At 47.2% G+C, this 14,468-nt stretch overlaps 1 protein-coding gene across 1 annotated transcript in view; it reads left to right on the top strand.

Moving 5' to 3' along the window:
* Positions 1 to 4,487: 4,487 nt before the first annotated feature.
* The window catches only part of Abat (4-aminobutyrate aminotransferase), a 129,867-nt gene continuing 119,886 nt past the window's right edge, over positions 4,488 to 14,468 (top strand). The window contains exon 1 of the mRNA XM_008829951.2: positions 4,488 to 4,600. The gene's annotated coding sequence lies outside the window, so the exon portion shown is untranslated. The remainder of the gene's footprint in view (positions 4,601 to 14,468) is intronic.

Raw genomic sequence — 14,468 nt, 5'->3', positions numbered from 1 at the left:
TATGTATGTGTGTATATGTATAGCCACATGTGGGTAAATATATGTGTGCATGTCTGTGGAGGCTAGAGGTCAACCTCAGATGTCACTTCTTTTTTAAATATTGTATTTTTTACTTATTTTTAAAATATTTTATTTATTTTTTATTTTTATGCATATGAATATATTGCCTGTATGTATGTAGGTGCACCTGTGTCATGCAATGCCTGAGGAGGTTAGAAGAGACTTCTGGATACCCTGAAACTGGAATTACAGGCAGTTGTTAGCTGTCATGTGGGTACTGGGTCCTCTGCAGGAGCAGCCAGTGCTCTTAACTGTTGGGCCATCTCTCCAGCCCCAAAGATGTCACTTCTTAGGGCCTCATCCATCTTGTTTTTTAAGAAAAGGTCTCTCACTCTTCTGGAGCTCACCAATTCCACCAGCCAGCCCCAAGAACCTGCTTGTCTGCCTCCCAGAGCTGGTAATTCAAGCATACACCACCATATCTTTCTACCGTTAATCTGGGCATTGGTGTCAGGTCCTCAGGCTCTTGCAACAAGCACTTACCAACTGAGCATCTCCCCATCCCCTCTTATCTTTTGGGATTGGTGGTATGCAAAGCACAGGACTGGAAAGCAAAATGCCCATGTAACTTGGCTCTGGGCAAGATCCTCCCCTTCTCTGAGCCTCAGGGGGCTGCTAATCCCCATTCAGAGCTTGGCTACCATCAAGCCTAGTATGGCACAGTCTTCATCTGCATGTTTCTGTGGGGGGTGGGGGGTGTTGCCCTTCCAGCCAGGGCTATTCTGGAAAGAGTTCACTAGCAGACTCTAAGTATGAGTGAGTCCTCTGGCCAGCCCCAGTGCCCTCTCAGCACCCCAGGAAGACACCTGTGGTCTCAGCAGTCATTCTATAGGGAAACCTCAGGACTACAGGAAAGGCAGGCAAAGCTGACCTGCAAAGGGCTGCCTCCCCTGCTGACAGTTTTCCTCACAAGTGTCAGAGTGAAGTATGTGAGAATCAACTTGCAAAGCACCTGCTGGAAACATCCTTTACCACTCCTGCTAAGCAAGTGAGAAAGCAGCTGCCCCGCCCTGGGCGCACTGAGGCAGGCCCAACTCACAGAGAGCACACCCCAGACATAGAAGGCTGAACAGATGAACTGATGACTCCACATGCCTGCTGCCTTTGAAGGCTTGGTTTAGGATGAGGCAAACTTTATGCAAAGAAGGGTCACAGCTGCTCAGCTCCGCCACAGTGCCAGTGAAGACACAGAAGTGAATGGGGCAGCTGTGTGCCAATAAAACTTTACTCATGCACACAGATATATATTTCCATCTCCTATCATGTTCATGGGTTTCTTTAGGAATCTGTTTTAGATTTTCCTTTCAGCCATTTAAAATGTAAAACCTAGTGTTAGCTCAATTTTCATTCAAAAGCAGATGAGAGCTGGGTCTTTAATCCCAGCACTCAGGAGGCCAAGGCAGGAATACCAGTAGTTCAAGACCAACTTGGGCTACATAGTGAGACTCTGTCTAAAATAAAACAAAATATCTCTTGCTGCATTTGGCCCAGGAGCCAATCTATGGCTTTGATGTTTACTTTTTTTTTATTTTAGTATTTTTAAATTTTGTGATTTACTTACTTTTATTTTTCATTATTTTTATGTTATGTGTATGAGTGTATTGCTGCATGTATGTTAAGTGAACCCATGTCATGCAATGCCTGCAGAGGATCCCTGGAACTGGAGTTACATTCAGTTGATAGCTGCCATGTAGGTGTGGGTCGTCTGCAAGAGCAGCCAGTGCTCTTAACTACTGAGCCATCTCTCCAGCCCCTATTTTTATTTTTACATGTATGAGTATTTTGCCTGCATTCATCTAAGTGCACCCCATGTGTATGATATCCTCAGAGGCCAGAAGAGGGCATCAGATCTCCTGGAACTGGAGTTACAGTTGTTAGCCGCCATGTGGGTGCCAGGAACCCAACCCTGGTCCTTTGCAAGAGCAGTCAGTGCTCTTAACTGCCAAGCCATCTCTCCAGCCCCTTTTTTCCCATTTCAAATATTTTTTTCTTAGTATAAGAAGGATATATACATATATAGCATTATAGAATAATTAGAAATTAGTAAAGTGATGTATGTTGGCAAATGCCTAAAATCCCAGCACTCAAGAGAGTTAATCAAAAAGATTGCCACAAGTTTGAAGCCAGCTGGGGCTACACAGCTAGACACTATCTCTAAAACAAACACCATACCACCTTGAAAACAAAGTGAATTAAAATGATTCCTAGTTTCAAGTGGCACAGACAACTCCTTTGCTAATGGTATAGTTTCACCTACTCTGGCTCTCTAGCTGACTACTTGCATTATTTCTGTCCAATATGATAGCTATTCCATTTGTGATTGGGGGGGTGCAGTGGGGGTGTGTATGGTTGAGACAGGGTCTCAGAGTCTCACACTGTAGCCCAGGATGTCCCAGAACTCACTAAATAGGCCAGGCTGGCCTCAAATTCATGGCAACCCTCCTGCCTCAGCCTCCTGAGTGCTGGGTTGCAGATATAAACTCATTAAAAAAAATTTTTTTTTGAATGGAGTTCTCATATATCTCAGGCTGGCCTCAAACTGAATTGTAGCCAAGGATGACCTTAAATTTCTAATCCTCCTGCCTCTACCTCCTGAGTGTTGGGACTACAGGTGTGCACGGTGAGATTTTTTGAAAACAGAAAATTCCATTTTCTCTGGAGAAAGGCTGCCATCAAACCGCATCAGCACAATGTGAGACTGTGGAAATCCTTGAAAGCTACAGATAATACTTAGAATAATGATCACAAGGTTGTTTTGGTGAGTGAAAACTTTTCCATGTCTTTGTTTTAGCTCGCCTTTCCTTGACAAAGTATTTATTGGCTGTTTGCTTTCTTTGGGCAGGTCCTGAGCAGTAAAAGGGATTATCAACAGGCTTAGGTTTTAAGAGAAAATTGCTAGATTTAAGACACAGCCTCCAGAAAGTTCTTCAGGCAAAGTAACAGGATTAACATACCAGAGCGATGGCTTCTTAGTTTCTGAAGGACTGAAGACCAGTCCCCCCTTTAAATTCCTCCTGAATTGTTGCTTCTTTGGGGGCCCAACACTCAGGGATCACACTCGATTGCTTATTTGGAGGCATTTTGTTTATTTGTTTGTTTTGTGTTCATCCTAACCCATTTATCCCTAGGACAACAGTCCATGTCTAACCTGAGGTAAAGCTGCTTGGATTCCTAGGCTTAAGTTAGGAGGAAACCTTGGGGCTCTGCCAGAGTCAGCTGGACCAGGGACACAGTTGCCTAAGATAAGCTTGGAGAGGGTTAAATGTTTGTGTCTTTGATTTTACTAATGAATGATTTCACCCTCTGTCCAAGTAACTTTAGAAAGTTGGGGGGAACATAAGAAAAGAGCAAGCAACTGTCTTGGGCCTCCTGCCATGGCTTCCCCCTCTCCCCCTCCTCCTCACACCCCAACTCCATCCCAAACCAGGAACTGAAATAAATGCCGCCTCCCTTAGAAGGAGTGAGGAGGAGGAGGAAAGAAAAAGAAAAAAGAGGGCCTGAGAGATGGCTTAACAGTTAAGAGCACATATTGCCCTTGCAGATGACCTGAGTTGTAACTCCAGTTCCAGGGGATCCAAAGCTTTCTTCAGTAACCCAAGGGCATTGCATGACATGGGTGTACTTACAACATGCAGGCATAACACTGCACACACACACACACACACATGCACACACCACAATCAATCAAAATAAAATAAATCTTGTTTTAAAAGAAAAGTGTGACTATCAGTCATTCACACCTTAGTTTGAACCAGTTTTCGCACCACATTTTTAATTGTTCAAACTCATCTTCATGGCATCTAAGGCCTGGTTTACACTCTTGGAAGAGGTACAATCAAATACTGTTTCCACTTAATACTGAGGAAATTGAGGAAGGGGAGGGGAAATGATCTGCCCTGGATCAAGGTCTGCCTCCTGGACCAGCCCTTTTTGCATTGCCCTGCGGAGCACTACTCACGGCCCAGGAGGTGGGAGTGAGTGATAGGGACGGCTGAGGTGCTCCTGCCCGGGGTAATAGCCTCGGAAGCATCCCAGGCGCAGGGAGGAGATGGGCAGCTACACTCACCCGCAGGCCCCAGGATCTTCAAACAGGGATTGTGGTGATGGGGTGTAAAGAAGATCACGTTCAATCAAACTGCAGCGCCTCCCCCGCCTTTAGGGAAGCGACCCCCAGACCGCCCAAACCCTGACGGGGTTCCGGGCGGCATCTCCGGCAGCCCGGTGCTTCTGGACCCTAGCGACCCTCCTCCGGGACCCCTAGCGCATCCTGCCCGCCCAGGCCAGACTCTGTCCCCTAAGCTCCGCCTTCCCCCTCCCCCCGGGGGCGGTGGCCCGTGGCGGGCGCTCTCATTGGCTGCAGCGAGAGCGAGGGCCCCTAGGCGGCGGCGCTGATTGGCCGAGGCGGCTCAGCGGAGCCTAAGAGCCTGGCGAGTCGCTGGGGGAAGCGGAGCAGACACCAGGCGCAGCCGGAGCGCAGGGCGCGGATCAAGCAAGTCGGAGACCCACGAATCGCAGCGCAGATCGCGTCCGGGGCCTGGAGGTAAGAGCGCTGCGCCCGGGCGCGGCCCTCACGAGAGGAGCCCTGCACCCAGGAAGCCCGAGCCGCGCATCTTCCTCCAGAATCCGGGCCCTCCATCCTCCAGGGACGAGGGCGCCTGCCCCAAAGGGTCTCCCACTCCCCACCCCCAGAGAGAGAAGCAGCTTCGAGTAACCTTCAGCAAAGGCCCTTCGCCCTGACGGCAGCACTGGAGGGAGCTGTCCCTCCCTCGTTTAACCCCTGGTATAGAATGTGCCCCCCCAAAGTGGAGTCCTGCTCATCTCCATATCTAGACCCTCTCGGTTCCCATTCCTAATAAACGAAGTTAGGGTCTCTTCCTTCCCTGCCTCTGTGGAATGTTGAGGTCACGTTCATACTAAAGGGTCCTCGCCCTCCCCGACCCTGGAAGTCCTGGGGGTGAGACCCCTCTCCCTTCCACAAGGACATCCCAGGCCAGACTGCTGCAAGTCACCTTCCAACCTGTACAGCCTTCCCTGCATGCTCACCCCAGAAACTAGATTTTCCAGATAGATGAATTAATTTCATTCTACCCCTTTGAAGACCCATCCCCACCCATAGCAGAGCCCACGTGGCTTGCCACCCCCAAACATACACTAAAGCCATTTAGGGGCCTCTCCCTCTTCCTCCAGGGAAGATAGAAGAGGAGGGGCTTCCACACTCTGGCCAAGTCTTCCATCCCCAAATCCCACCCCATTAACACCCCACTCTACCCTCCCATCTTTTCCCACCCGCCTCCAACTCCACCTCCACACCTCACTGCCCCTCCCCATCATCCCACCACCTCTCCTCACCCCAATGGCCAGGGCTAAGACCAAAAGAGGCCTCATAAAACTGAAGCCCTTGAAGCTGATCATAGGCCTAGAGTCCCTTTCTAGGGACCTTCAAAGTCCAAGGACACAGATGGCCTCAGACTGCAGGACCAGTGAGGACCCCCTTGTGCCCCCACCTCTGTCAGCACACACACAAAGGGCTGTGTTCCCTCCAGAGGCATGTCTCCCCTCTGCTGGACACGGGAATATCAATGTGGAGAAGACTGCTGGCCCTCTGCCGGTTTGTTCCCTGGGTCTGCCCCCTCCGAACTCCTGTGGCCATGGCCTGATGGAATTCCCTGGGCATTCAGCCAAGAAAGAGGGATGCTGCTGAGCCTGTCTGTTGGGCTGGGGACAGTGTTGGTTTGGCTGTGCAGCCTTATTAAAGCCGCCTCCTGAGGCAGCTTTGTGGGGCAGGCCAGGGAATGGGAAAGTGATAAATCTCGTCTTGTTCTTTGGGGCTAGGCACTATGTTGTGGGATGGAGAGAAATGTATTTCCTAGAGGCCAAAGAGGTCACCTCTGGGGGTGACAAATGACCCCGTCTGCAATCCTAAAGCCTAAAAGGGTGGCTAGATTAAAGACTCAGCCCCTTTGTTTGACAGTCCAACAAACTGAGGCACAAAGAGGGGAAAGGACTCATTCAAGGTCACCCAGCCAGTCACCAACAAAGCCAGAACAGCTTCTGCAGGGCCCATGGGTGCCACGCTCCCCAACATGAGCTCTGGTCTTCCCGCTGGCCATCATGTCCTAGGAAATAATGGCAGTCTGAGAAAGCTCAGAAGGAGCAGAGCTTTGAGACTGACCTCCTGTCACCACCCTACAGGTTCCTAGTGAAACCCATTCCTGGGTTCTTCCTAAGAGTTTCTTTCTTGAATCCACTGCCAATCTAAACTTGCCAAAATGCAGATCAGTCCAGTAGTGTGGACGTCATCAGTTATTATGTGCCAGAGTGAAGACCATTGTGTGGACCCAGCTGCTGGGGCTAGGTTTGCTCCGGGAACTTCACACAAACCCTGAGGAAGTCCACCCCTCTTTCTCTATCTCTGCCCTTTTTCTCTGGCTTCCCTTCCTTCCAGTAGTGACTTGCCCCTCCTCAGAATCCAGTACCCTTTCTTGGCACCTCGAGTGAGAAAAAGTGCTGAAACTTTTCTGTGATTCTCCAGGACCACCTGGCCAAGAGGCAGTGGCCTGACCCCTGCAGATGGGAGTATCTGGGTAGCAATTCTTCCTCTTCCCACTGCATAGCTCTGTGACTCTTCAACCATAGAACCAAGTTCAAGGTGAAAGTTCACATATGAGGGTATTTGTTTCCATCTGCTGCTTGGTATGTGATCTTAGGAAGATTCTTTTTTAAACAGTCTCATATAATCCAGACTGACCTTCATCTCACTGCGTGGCATAAGATTACCTTAAACTTCTGATCCTCCTGCCTCTACCTCCTGAGTGCAGGCATTCTACACTGATTGCAGGCATTCTACAGCACACTGTCCCTCAGGTTTTTATTCAGTGCTGAGGATGGAACGCAGGGCTGGGTGCATGCTAGGCAAGTACTCTACCAAGTTAGCTGCATCCCTTGCTGCTGGGGAAATTCCCTCTCTGTTACTCATCCTTCAAGTAAAACTAGTTAATGTCATAAAGAGTGTGGCAGAGCCAAGGAGTGGAAACAATGGTCACAATTTTAACTGCAAACTAAGCTAAAACTAAGATGGGGTGAAAATGTTTCTAGATTCAGCTAAGAGCCTCTGTCCTAGAAAGTTTGCCAGAGCAAAGGCAACAGACAAACACAGGCCTTTGGAGACAAGTGAGTCTTGCAGGGAGGCAGGGCAGTGTGCAGAATGGACCACACACCTTAACGCCAGATGGAGCCTAGCATCGGCCATCAGCTACTGCTGCCTGGGAACCATGGGCAAGTCATTCACTTCTCTGAACTCAGTTCCTTGTCTCTATAGTCTGTAGCAGTGGGCATCAGGTGAAAGATCTGGATCCATTTTCCACCCTCAACCCCACTGACATCTTGAGTTGGATGATTCTTGGCTGTGAGGTTGGCTTTGTGCACTATAGGATGATCATCATCACCCTTGCCTTCTATACACTAGATGCCCAAGCAACATCACCTCAGTTGATAGAAAATACCTCCAGATGGGCTAAGGAGATGGCTCAGTGGACAAAATGCTGCTGCACAACATGAGGGCCTGAGTCCAGATCCCTACCACCTAAAAGCCAGGCTAGGTTATGCAGCTGGGGGATGGAAACAGGTAGATCCCCAGGGCTCCCTGGCCAGCTAGTTTAATTAAGAGTTAGTTCCAGGTTCAGTGAGAGACCCTGTCTAAAAGAATAAAACAGAGACTGTCTCTCTCTGTCTCTCTCTCTCCCTCCGTCCCTCCCTCCCTCCATCCCTCCCTCCCTCCCTCCCTCCAATTGACTAAATGTTATGTGGAAGACAAAAATCTTTCCCCCTCACTCCCCATTGAGAACCACTGGCCTAATATGTGGCATCAAACGTGAGCGATGCTTGAGCCAAGCTACCGTCCTTCCCTCGCACAAGCTCTTTGCTCTGGATTCTGCCTGACAGGAGGGTGGGGAGGTGGCCAGCTGTGAAGCCTCTCAACATCAATCACAGTTTTGTCCCTCTCATTTAAGCAGAACTTTACCAGTTGCAGAGCAGGATTTCCATTTTACAGACAGCAAACCAAGGCTTACAGACGCGAAAAGACTTGTTTAAGAGCATTACCCTTTCCCCCACTAGAAGTCAATAGCATGCTCAAACTAAAGGCAGTTCTTAATTTATTACATTTATTTATTTGTTTGTTTGTTTGTTTGTTTTTGGAGAGGTGCTGCTATGCATGCTGTAGTGTGCATGTGGAGGTCAGAGGACAACTTTGAGGGAGTCTCTTCTCTTCTACTATGTGGGTCCTAGAGATGGAACTCAACACACACAGTAAATAGATATCTTTTTTAATTTAAAGGAAAATGATAAATAAATGAGGCATGAAAAGGACACACATTGCTTGCTTGCTTGGCTTGTGTTTGTGAGAGAAGAGCCCCCAGCCAGCTCTCTTTGCTTTGAAATAAGTAAAGCCAAGCCCAGAAGTTATGAGACTTTATACCAGAAGTTGCCAATAGCAGAAACTTAGGCCTTCTGAACTTCCAGAGAGTTCTGGGGCCAAGAAACAGGAATCAGAGACTTCATCTGAGACTGAGTGTTTGATTGTGGACCTTGGACTAACTGACATGGATCTGAGGTTCTCCTGGTGTGATAACCTCAGATCAGCCACTTTGATCTCTCAGAGCCTCCCATCTTTACACAGGAACATTAGTAAAGACTCAAATGAACTGCAGGAAGAAGAGATGAGGTGATGATGAAGCGACCTGTCTAGGTTAGTGTGATGATTCACTGGAACTTGGTGTTCCAACCCTTGGTTCATAGTCAGTACTTACTTAATGTGACCCCTGGCCTCTTCCCTTTTTACCCCTCCACTTGCCTGTCCCCTGCCAGGAAACAGAAGGCAAAAGCCTAAGAAACAGCTGGGGAGCCTGGGGCTGGAAAGTGTGCTCAGTATGCTCAGCAGGTGGGATCCATAACCCCAATTTCCACTGTACCCCCTGCACCACATGCCTGCTGGGCATGAAAGTCAAAGGAAGATTCTGAGGGGAACCATGCTCCAGTTCTTCCTCCCATGTCTAAGTGTCCTTGCTTCCTCTAACACTCTACATGTTAAGCTCTTAAACAGAGACAGGATGTGGCCTCTAATTACACATTTCCTCAATAAGAACCACTTTCCAAGGGCAAAGTGTCCTCTTTCAAAAACTACTGCATGGTCCATCTTTTCCCTCCTTCCCTCCCTCCCTCCCTCTCTCTCTCTCTCTCTCTCTCTCTCTCTCTCTCTCTTTCTTTCTTTCTTTCTTTTATTATTGTTTTGAAACATGGTCTTACTGTTAGCTCTGGCTAGCCTAATACTATGTAGCCCAGGATGGCTTTGTATTTTGATATGTAGATCAGGCTGGCCTTGAATTCATGGCAATCCTCCAGCATCAGTCTCCAAGTGCTGGATTATAGCAGGAGCCACCACATCTTTTATAGAACCTGGCATCTTTTGTAGGAAAATGTCCTTTGACCTCTTCCACCTTTCTGTTCCACACAGATCCCTGTGCATCTTGGATCTTTTACTGTTGCTGCTTCTGTAATTCCCTGGCAGGCAGGGCTCACACCTACCTTGTTTATCCCCATGTGCAACACAGAGAGCAGTTCCTGACATTAAGGAATGTGTATTGAAATACTCTGTTCAGTTCTGATTGTGAGAAAACATGAATAACATAAAATTGAGCATTTAGGCCACTTTAAAAGACACAGCCCTGTGACTTTAAGTCTATTCACAATACTGTACGTCACCATCACTATAGATCTGAGACATCTTCATCACCCTACAGGGAGGATCTCTACCCTATACCTTGACTCCCTGTATCTGTGGATTTGCATATCTTGAATGCTTCATTCAATGGACCCGTACACTTTGTGGCCCATTGTACTGAGCTTCTCCAAGATTTTGTATATATCAATATTTCATCCCTTTTTAAAGTCTGAACAATATTCTATTGTATAGATAGACCACACTTTGCTCCTTCATTCATCAGGCAATGGATTTGGGTTGTTCCTCCTTTGGGGCCATTGTGAACATAGTATTGGCTTAAATCCCTGCTTTCGGACTTGGGGTGGACCTCAGTTGGTAGAGTGCTTATCTAGCATACACGAAGCTGTGCGCTCAGTCTCCAGCATTGAACAAACCAGGAGGTAGAAGCACAAGGAGCAGGAAGTTCAGAGTCATACTCAGCTATATAGTAAGTTTGAGGCCAGCCTAGACTACATGGAGACACTACCTTAAAGGGGAGTGGGGTGGGAAGATGGATCAGCAGATAAAGTGCTTGCCTTGTAAGTGTGAGGACTGGAGTTCAAATCCCCAGAACCTACATAAAAGCCAGGCAAGTGTGGTAGCCACTTAATCCTAGTATTCCAGAAACAGAAACAGAAGCTACCTGGAGCAAACTGGCCATTTGTAGACTCCAGGTTCAGTGAGAGACTCTGCCTTAATAAATAAAATTCAAAGTCATCAAAGAAGGCACCAAACATCAACTTTGGACCCATACACATGTATACCACACACACACACACACACACACACACACACACACACACACAAAAGTGAGAGGGCGGGGAGGGAGAGAGAGGAGAGAGAGAGAGAGAGAGAGCGTGAGCCACAGTTGTCAGCTTGAGCTGTAAAAACTCTGGATATGAAAAACAGAAAGTTTCCTTGGCCCCTGGGTTTTAGTGAGGTGGAGAGCCTGAGGCAGGGTGAGAACAGAGAGGTGTAAGGTAAGTGTGCTTAGAGCAAACTTAGCAGATGCTCAGAGGCCACAGGCTTCTTTAACCTTGAATTTTCATTGACCTTTGGTATTCAGTGGTATCTCCCTGAATGATGCAGCTTAACAAATCACACCTTTATCAGTAGCTACCAGCACTAAACATTGATTCCTATGTCTGTGGGTCAAAAGTTGATGGCTGTCACTAACAGTCTGGGCCCAGTTGGTGCACACACACACACACACACACACACACACACACACACACAGAAAAGTGAGAGGGAGGGGAGAGAGAGGAGAGAGAGAGAGAGAGAGAACGAGAACTGCTTTCAGTTTTAAGGGATTATGTGCTAGTTGTTTAACTTTTTGAGGAATTGCCTGACTTCTCACAGCTACACCACTTGCATTCCCACCAACAATGTGTGAGGGTTCCTGTGATCACACACCCTCTCCAACAGTCCCTACTCCTGCTTCAAAACTATGAGAGGCTTTAGAGTGAGTGTGAAGCTACCTTGTCATTTTGAGCTGCATTTTGGAATCCACTCATGATGTGATGCCAGGGATCCTCTCTTGTGCTTGCTGCTGGTCTGTCTCTTCAAGCCCTTTGTCCACTTTAAATAGCTTTTAGGATACTTGTTTATTTATTCACTTCTTTGAGGGGGGTATACATGCTGTGATGCACACAGGAAGGTCAGAGGACAGCTTGGGGTAGTCAGTTCTCTCCTTCCACTGGGTGGGTTCCGGAAATCCAACTCCGATCATCAGCCTTAGTGGTAAATGCTGTTATCCACTGAGTCATCTCTCCAGCCCTCCTTTGCCTACTTTTGAACTGGGTTGCCTATTTGTATTGAAATTGTGATTGGTTGGTTGATTGTTTGATTTTGTTGTGGGGATGAACATGCCATGGTGCATGTGTGCAGGTCAAAGGACAACTTGGAAATTGGTTCTTTCTTTCTACTATGTGGGATCCAGGGATTGAACTCAGATTGTCAAGCTTGTGCTGCAAGCACTTTTACCTGTTGAACCATCTTGCTGGCCCATCAAATTGTGATTTTTGTCACCATCTCCTTGTCCAGTTAGACTGTTGGTCAGCTCCTATATAGGTCAGACTCTGTCTTCGGACCTTGGAGTACCGAGGGGACTCAAGTGTAACTCCTGCCCACAAGAAACTCACCATCTAAAGCAGTTTCCTAGTCTCCATTTGCTGGCTTTATGGGGAGGGGCAGCTGTGTGCTTTGTGGCGTGCTCACAGGATCCTTTACTTTTACTCATTAGATGTCAGTAAGAATACCTCCATGCAAGTAGTAACAAGCAAAAATGTTTCCACTGCCAAATGTTCAGAGGGAGTACAAAACTGCTCCTGGTGGGAATCACCAGTTTAGAGGTGTTGTGTGACAAACAATAGATCATCCCAGATAGGACCCTCAACAACAGACCAAAGAAACCATTCTGCCCAAGCCTAGCGTAGTAAACCAGTGAGTCTACTGTGGTTACTTATAGGAGTGTAGCTGATTCAAATGCAGCTACATCACCAAAAAGCCCCCCCACCCCAGCATGAGTAGCAACTCACAAAAGCTGCACCCCCAGATCCTCCCTGCCCAGCTTGCAGGTATCTCTACCACAGAGTCTACTCTCAACAATTGTTCACTGCCTTAGACCCTTGGGGAGAATCTTGTAATTTTCATAAGCTTGTAAGTTTCCTTAGCTTCTGAGTTTTATGAGCCTCCCTACTTCCTCCCTCCAGGAGGGGAATGTTTCAGTCTTTAGAAAAATAGCTACACAGAAGGCTAAAACAAGCACAGATGGCTTAAATTCCCATGTTTGTGGCATATTTTTGGCTTATTCCATATTTGTGGCATATGTTGGATGGGTGAGTGTATTTATGGATAGATAGGTGAATGGATGGTTGGGTGTGTGGATGGTTAGATGAATGAATGAGTGGGTGGATGGATGGATGGATGGACGGATGGATGAATGTTTGGATGAGTGGTTGGGGAGATAGACGATCTTTGTGGTTTGGACAGACTGATGGGTGAGTGTGTGAATGGTGGATGAATAAGCGACTAATCCGTAAGGTCTGGACATATGCCTGAAATTCCACTGGACTTCTACTCTCCTTCCTGCTAGAATATTCTATGACTTTTCGTGCCTCAGCATAGTAGTCCTCAAACTGCATCAGCACTCCTTGAAGGACTTTGTAAGACACAGGCTGATGCCTCACCCACCAGAACTGATACTTTGATAGAGCCACCAACCTGGTAAGATACTCTTTGTTTCCATGACCTTTGCAAATCCTGAAACCAGTCCCCACCCTGCCAGCCTCTCAGTTCCCAGAAGTCCCATCGCCTTAACTGCCAGCATCTTCCCTTAGATGCTGACGTCTCAGCTCGTGACAACCTGTTGGATGTTTGTCCCTTGGCTTCACGGAGAAGTTGTTCAAAGTTGGGACCCATTGTGCTTTAGAACCTCATTACTTGGGCTGGGGAGATGAGTCAGTAGATAAAAGCACTTGCCGTGCAAGCACGAGGACCTGAGTTCATATCCCCAGAACCCACATAAAAGCAGACATGTGTCACTAGCATCTGTCACCCAGTGCTTCTATGAGGAGAGGGGAGGCTGAGACAGGAGACTCCCAGAAGTCTACAGGCCAGCTAGCCTGGTAAACTCAGTGGAAAAACATCAAAGAGACCCTGTCTCAAGACAAGGAGGCAAGGACTGATATTCATGATTGTCCTCTGACTGCCACACATGCACCGTGGTACATGTTCAGCCACATTTACACACACATGTGTATCATACTCGCTCAAAGTGTGGGCCAGACCAGCTGCTCTATGGTCACATGGAGGTCTTAGACTGGAGGTGTGACCCAGTGGCAGAGTATATGCCTAACTTCGGAGAGAAGCTGGCTTAACCCTCAGCAGAGAGAGAGAGAGAATACGAATCTTGGGCCCTACCCAGGTCCACACAATAAGAACCTGCCTTTCGTCACTCTGTCTGGCATGACGAATGTGCACATTAAAGCTTGAGAGCCTGTGCTAGGCTGTTTCTGAAGCCCTCACAGAGCTGAACCCTGCTAACTTTGCTGATGAGTGACGTTGATAGCGTTTCCAACAGCGGGCGTCATTAAGACATTACTGGACACCAGTATCCCATGGTATCTTTTTTCACCCTTAATTTTTTTAGTTAACATATAAAGTCATGGGTTTCATTATGAGGTTTTCGTGCATATACATCATTGCGCTTTGCTGGTTTTCACCCTCTAGTCTCCGCATCTCACCTGCCCTTCTCTTTACTTGGTCTTTTTCCCCAATAGCCCCCTTCTACTTTCAAGTAAAATGTGTCTTCATTTCTGATAGATCGATTGATCTATCTATCTATCATCTATCTATCTATCTATCTATCATCTATCATATATATATTAAATTTAGATTTCATCTATGAGAGAAAACATGATATCTTGTCTTAATCCCTCCCTTTAGAACCCTTTCTTCCTCTATATAAATTCAGATTTTGTATATGAAAAAAACACAATATTTGTCTTTCTGAGTGTCGCTTATTCCACTTAGCATGGTGAGCTCCATCATTGCAAATAACAGGACTTCCTTCTTTTGCGGGGCTGTGTAATATATACACTTGTTTTTGAGACCAGGTCTCATCTATTCTCTTTTTATTTTTTTAATACTT

Source organism: Nannospalax galili, unplaced genomic scaffold (genome assembly GCF_000622305.1).
Source record: "Nannospalax galili isolate Female #2095 unplaced genomic scaffold, S.galili_v1.0 scaffold32, whole genome shotgun sequence".
In the NCBI taxonomy this organism is placed as follows: domain Eukaryota; kingdom Metazoa; phylum Chordata; class Mammalia; order Rodentia; family Spalacidae; genus Nannospalax; species Nannospalax galili.
The sequence above is the reverse complement of the archived record's forward strand: the minus strand, read 5'-3'. Positions and strand labels throughout refer to the sequence as shown.